Below are 6,387 nucleotides of genomic sequence, written 5' to 3'. Positions count from 1 at the left end.
TATGTAGATTGGATGAGTGTTAATTACATTAGTATCACTAGCTTCCCTAGACATTAAATTCGAGCCCTAGTGGTCGTTGTGTTAAGTGTTCATCCACTTAGGCCGTAAGGCATTTGCATATGACCCCGAAAAAAGAATCCGGGGACGTTCTCCTTCTATTTGGCTGATAGATAGGTTAACGTTACAAAGTGGGGTCTCGCCGAGATTTAATCTGTCGTTCCAGTTGTTGGTTATATCAGTTGAATACTAAGGTTAGTTGGATTTAGTTGTTTTTATATCCAGTAGCGCAGTGTTCTTACAACGCGCGCTCAGGCTAGAGTATCTAGGTCAAATAAGCAGACGTGTCACGTCCTACATTTAGAGGTCAAGTACACGGCCCAACGCTGTGTAGTAATTTAAAGAATCTAGGCTTGTTGTGATTTTCAAGTTAGAGTTATGGAGTCTTTTTTGGCTAATCCTACTGTTGAAGATGTAGAAAAGTTGAGTAGAAAAGTTTTGGTTAGTGTTGTTAAGGAATTGAAATTGGATTATTCTGTTACGCAGAAGTCAGAGGTGTTGAGAGATAAAATTGTTGTTCATTTCATTAATGAAGGAGTATTTGATGAAAGTTTGTTGGCTGGTGTGTTGCTCCGCGAGGAGAAAACTCTAGAGAAGGTAGAATTAGAAGCTAGAATTGCTTTAGAGAAGGAGAAAGTTGCTTTAGAGAAGGCTTTAAAAGAAAAGGAGTTTGAAACTAAAAGTGCTCTAGAGAAACAGGAGTTAGAGGCCAAAATTGCTTTAGATAAGAGGAGGTTGGAATTAGAGTTTGGTCAAGTTAGTGATGTCACTTCTCCGGTAGATCCAAAAAAGTTGTCGGTAGGGCAAGTGATTGCCAAATTTGGGAAATTAGTTCCTAAATTTGATGAAACAGATTTGGTCGTTTTCTTTAACTCGTTTGAGAGTTTAGCGAAGACATGTGAATGGCCCGAAACTTCCATTACTGCTTTATTGAGCTCTGTCCTTACTGGGAAAGCTGCAAAAACATACCAGGCACTCTCTCACGACGTTCAAAATAACTATAGTTTGGTCAAGACTGCCATTTTAAAGGCCTACGCACTGACGCCCGAGGCCTATCGGACAAAATTCCGAACACTCCGCAAGTTACCCACACAATCATATGTGGAATTTCTCTTTGAAAAGGAGAAAATATTCTCAAGGTGGCTACACTCTGAAGAAGTTTCTGAGTTTGAGAAACTCAGGTCACTTATCCTAAGGGAAGAATTCCTATCGTCCCTGCCTGAAGAGATACGACTACACATACTGGATAACAAGATAACTGACATCCAGAAGGCTGCTGAGTCGGCTGACACCTATATGTTGGTGCATAAGAAACCACCAGTGTCAGGAAACCGCCTCAACCCCGTGCTTCCCCTTTTTGGCAGCAATCATCCTGTTGGCCAACATTTGAAGACATCACAGTCCAGAGAGAAACCAAGATCAACTCTCAATCGTCGAGCAGTATGCCAGTTCTGCAAAAGGCCTGGTCATCTTGTCAAGGACTGTTACAAACGTCGTCAATATAACAGAGAGGTGGTGCGTACTTCCGCGTACTATGCTCTATCCCCTCAAGCAGCCAGTTCAACTATGAACTCTAGAATTCTAAAGGACTCTAACCCTAAGTGTCCGCAAGAAGGTAGTCAAGTCTCCACACATTATGTGCAGTCACATTTTGACTGTTCTCGCCACCATCCAGTTTCTGCCGAGTCTACCGATCTCGAGGGATCGAGAAAAGTTGACTTTTCATCTTTTATTGCCGAAGCCATCATTAGCAAACCAGGTGATCCGTTGTCTCAGAAGAATATCACCGTTCTAAGAGACACCGGAGCGTCACAATCACTCCTTTTGAAAAGTTCAATGGACATTACACCAGAGACGAACACCGGAAAGATTTCCATTATCCAGGGAGTGGGGACAAAATCTACTGTCGTCCCTCTACACAAGTTTGCCCTGAAACATCATCTCGTCGAAGGTGAGGTCATTTTAGGTGTGATAGATAGTATTCCTGTCCCAGGAGTACACCTACTTCTAGGGAATGACCTTGCGGGAAGCAAAGTATACCCCTGTACGGTTTCAGACCCTTTGTCAACAGTTCCAGATAATGATAATGAACTGTATCCTGCATGTGCGGTGACAAGAAGCCAGACCAAACAATTGGCTGACACAACGTCTGAACCACATCTACCATCATCGTCAAGAAATTCGACTCCCAAACTGGAGTCTATGCTTCCAGAAAACACAAGCCTGGGCTTACCCCTGAGAATATCTCAGGAAGACATCATTAAAGCTCAACAAGTCGACGCGGAACTCAAAGCAACGGTCGAAAAATCTCTATCATCTGACGATGGAGAATATTTCTCCGAGAACGGCCTCTTCTTTCGTCGCGCTATACCAGTGATTGCCTCACCAGCCGAACCATGGTTGGGTAAAAACCAGCTGTGGGTCCCTCCACCTTATCGGCAGGAAATACTTAAGCTGGCACATGACCATCCAATGTCAGCGCACCCAGGTGTCACTAAAACGACGGCGAAGATCAAAGAACTGTTCTTTTGGCCCAAAATGAGAAAAGATGTGTCGCGTTACTGCAGAAGTTGCACGAACTGTCAGTTGGCCGGAAAGCCAAACCAGACAATTCCTAAGGCCCCTTTGAGTCCGATTCCTGTGTTAGAAGAACCTTTTTCTAAAATCGTCATGGACTGTGTAGGTCCCGTGCCTAAAACCAAGGCGGGCAACGAGTACCTACTTACCTTTATGTGTTCAAGTACCCGTTTTCCCGAGGCGATTCCCTTACGGAACATTAAGGCAAAAACTGTAGTCAGAGCCATGACCCGGTTCTTCACTACCTTTGGATTACCTAGAATCGTGCAAACAGATCAAGGCAGCAACTTCACCAGTCACCATTTTCAGGAAGCGCTAGCCAAGCTAGGCGTTACCCACATCACCAGCTCAGCCTACCACCCTCAGTCTCAAGGCGTACTTGAGAGGTTCCACCAAACCCTCAAAACCATGCTAAGGACATTCGCTAACAGTAACACCCAATGGGATGAGTCTGTTCCTTGGATTATTTTCGCCGCGAGGGACTGTATCCAGGACTCTTTAGGCTACTCGCCTTTTCAACTTGTGTTTGGACATTCTGTCCGTGGCCCCCTGAAGCTGATACACGAACGTTGGACAGGTACCAGCGATCAACCAGTGGAAAACTTCGACGATTTTCACGTTCGACTGAAAGCCGTGTGCGAAATGGCTCACAAGAACTTAAGAAAGGCCCAAGTTAGAATGAAAGAACTGTATGATAAGAGTTCTTGTAAACGAACATTCAATCCAGGCGACAAAGTTCTTGTGCTAGTGCCTAATCTGAACAATGCGTTATCCTTGAGATATTGTGGACCCTTTACTGTGCATTCAAAATTAAGTGATTTGAACTATGTTGTCAATACGCCCGACAGAAGAAAGAAACAGACAGTGTATCATGTTAACTCACTGAAAAAGTATTATGATAATTGTAACAATTTTCAATCCACAGCTAAAACTACTTTACCTGTATGTTCAAATGTTTCTGATGATGTGATACATGATAAATTGAAACCCCCAAAATTGGTAAATTCTTCCTTTTTAGATAATTTGAATGTCCACCTTATGCATTTGTCCACAGAGGAAAGCCATAGATTGTCTCAGTTATTTGAGACATTTCCCTCTATTTTTGGGGATGTCCCCAAAGAAGCGAAGGTTCCACCTCATGATGTAGACGTTGGTGACGCAAAACCCATTAAACAACACCCCTATAGAGTTAACCCGGAAAAAGCTGCTTTGATAAAAGATGAAATTGATTATATGCTCAAGAATGATATCATTGAGCCCAGTTTCAGCAACTGGAGTTCCCCATGTCTCCTAGTCCCGAAAGACGGTGGATCTTTCAGGTTTGTGACCGACTTTAGGAAGGTGAATGCGCTCACCAAAGCTGATTCCTATCCCTTACCTCGGATAGAAGACGTTATTGATAAAGTTGGTCAAGCTAAGATAATTTCCAAAATTGATTTACTTTCAGGATACTGGCAAATCCCCTTATCTGACCGTGCAAAAGAAATATCTGCTTTTGTAACCCCTAATGGTTTTTATAGATACAAACGTATGCCCTTTGGTATGCGAAATGCTGGTCAAACTTTCCAGAGGGTCATTAACTCTGTCATTGCTGACATAGACCAATGTGAGGCCTACATAGATGATATAGTTGTATTTTCTAATACTTTTGAAGAACATATTGTTCAATTGACTAACCTTTTTAGAAAATTGTCTGAAGTTAATTTTACTGTGAACTTACATAAAAGTGATTTCTGTAAAGCTTCAATTACCTATTTGGGTTACCAAGTGGGAACGATTAAGTTCGGCCCATTGAAGCTAAAGTAGATGCTATTGTAAGGTTACCACCTCCCAAAAATTGTAAAGAGATCAAAAAGTTCCTTGGGATGGCTGGTTACTATAGACGGTTCTGTCAAAACTTTTCAGCTATTGCTGATCCTCTTACTGCATTATTGAAAAAGGGTGTTGAATTTGAATGGTCCAATAAATGTCAAGAAGCTTTTTTAACCATTAAGTCATTTTTATCAAATGCTCCTGTTATGGCTGCACCAAATTTTAGCAAGCCCTTTAAACTTGCCATTGATGCTAGCAACTTAGCCATTGGCTCAGTCCTATTTCAAGAAGACAACATGGGAATTGACCATCCCATTGCCTTTTTTTCCAGGAAGTTAAATGAGAACCAAAAGAATTATTCTACTATTGAAAAAGAGGCTTTAGCTTTGGTTTTGTCATTACAACATTTTGAAGTCTATGTCTCTTCTTCAACCAATCCAGTCAGAGTGTTTTCTGACCATGATCCCCTGAAATTTACCTCTAAGTTAGGTCAGACAAATCAAAGAATATTGAGATGGTGCTTGTATTTCCAAAATTTTAATCTGGAAATTTCACACATTAAGGGTAGTGATAATGTTGTGGCTGATTGTTTGTCAAGGATGTAAAATCATGTTACACACATTGATCATGTGACATGCTTTGTGGTTCATTAGGACCATAAACAGGTTTTGTTTGAGTGTCACTCATATGAAAATGAGTGGTGTGAGTTTAGAATTTTTCAAAATTCCAATCCTGTTGAATATTTTGTTTATTTTCAGGTGAACCTTAATTAAAGGTGGTTTTTGATTATATGTAATCTTTTATAATAATATGTCTCATATGACTCAATTGATATTGTAGCTAGTCATTGAAATAAAGGTCTTACCCTGGCGGGTTTACCACTTTTAATATTCTCATGGAAAAATTGTAATACCCTTTTTTGAGGGATTTTGATGTATAATTACTTTTTGAAGGGTTACTCCCCTTTCACCAATTGTAAAAGTTGGAGTTACTTCCCTTTTATGTTCAGGGATATTTTCATCTGGTGTTATGATTTTGATTGCCTACATTTGTAAAACATTTTTGTTATTTCATTGCCAGATTGGCTCCTTATGTATGTTTTTGTGGAACCTATCTGTCACTTCCAAAAAGGGAGGGGATGTGACCTACTTAGGTCGAGTCATTTTTATTTTGACATTGTATAATTCCTTATATGGAATGATGGTGTAACACCTGGGGTTTTTCCATTGACTATTAAGGTGTTTGAGACATAGAAAATTTCCATTAAAATCTGATTGAATGATTCTGATCAGATGATTATCCCAACCAATGGCGACATGAGTTGAGGATAACCTCCCCTGTCACAGAAGTCTTTAATTGCCCCGCACACTCGCAACACGAGGCAGTTTATCTTGACCTGGCAGTCTACGAGGCTGTTTTACCTTTATCAGGCAGCCGTCCATATTGTCCGGCTATAGACTCTGACCATTTGAACGTGAGAGTACTTAAGACCTGTGTGTGCCTTGCTTTCTTCAGTTGATTTAGTCTTCTAGTTTAATATTACTTGTCGCTAAGTAAGTCTTGAAGCTACAGTAGTGTTGTGTGGCCTGTAGCTGTTCTTTAGACAGTGTAGAAATCTGTGATAGTGTTTTTTTCCTGCATTTTGTAAGTTGGGTTTTTGATATTTTATAGATTAAATATTTTATCTAGTTCATCTTTGTGTTCTACCACATCTGTGTTCGCTGATTAAAAGGTCGTATGTAGATTGGATGAGTGTTAATTACATTAGTATCACTAGCTTCCCTAGACATTAAATTCGAGCCCTAGTGGTCGTTGTGTTAAGTGTTCATCCACTTAGGCCGTAAGGCATTTGCATATGACCCCGAAAAAAGAATCCGGGGACGTTCTCCTTCTATTTGGCTGATAGATAGGTTAACGTTACACCCGCTAATTATGTAATTA

The sequence above is a fragment of the Physella acuta genome, unplaced genomic scaffold (assembly GCF_028476545.2).
Source record: "Physella acuta isolate Inbredline_101_S28 unplaced genomic scaffold, ASM2847654v3 ptg000774l, whole genome shotgun sequence".
NCBI lineage: Eukaryota > Metazoa > Mollusca > Gastropoda > Physidae > Physella > Physella acuta.
This window is presented reverse-complemented; position numbering follows the sequence as displayed.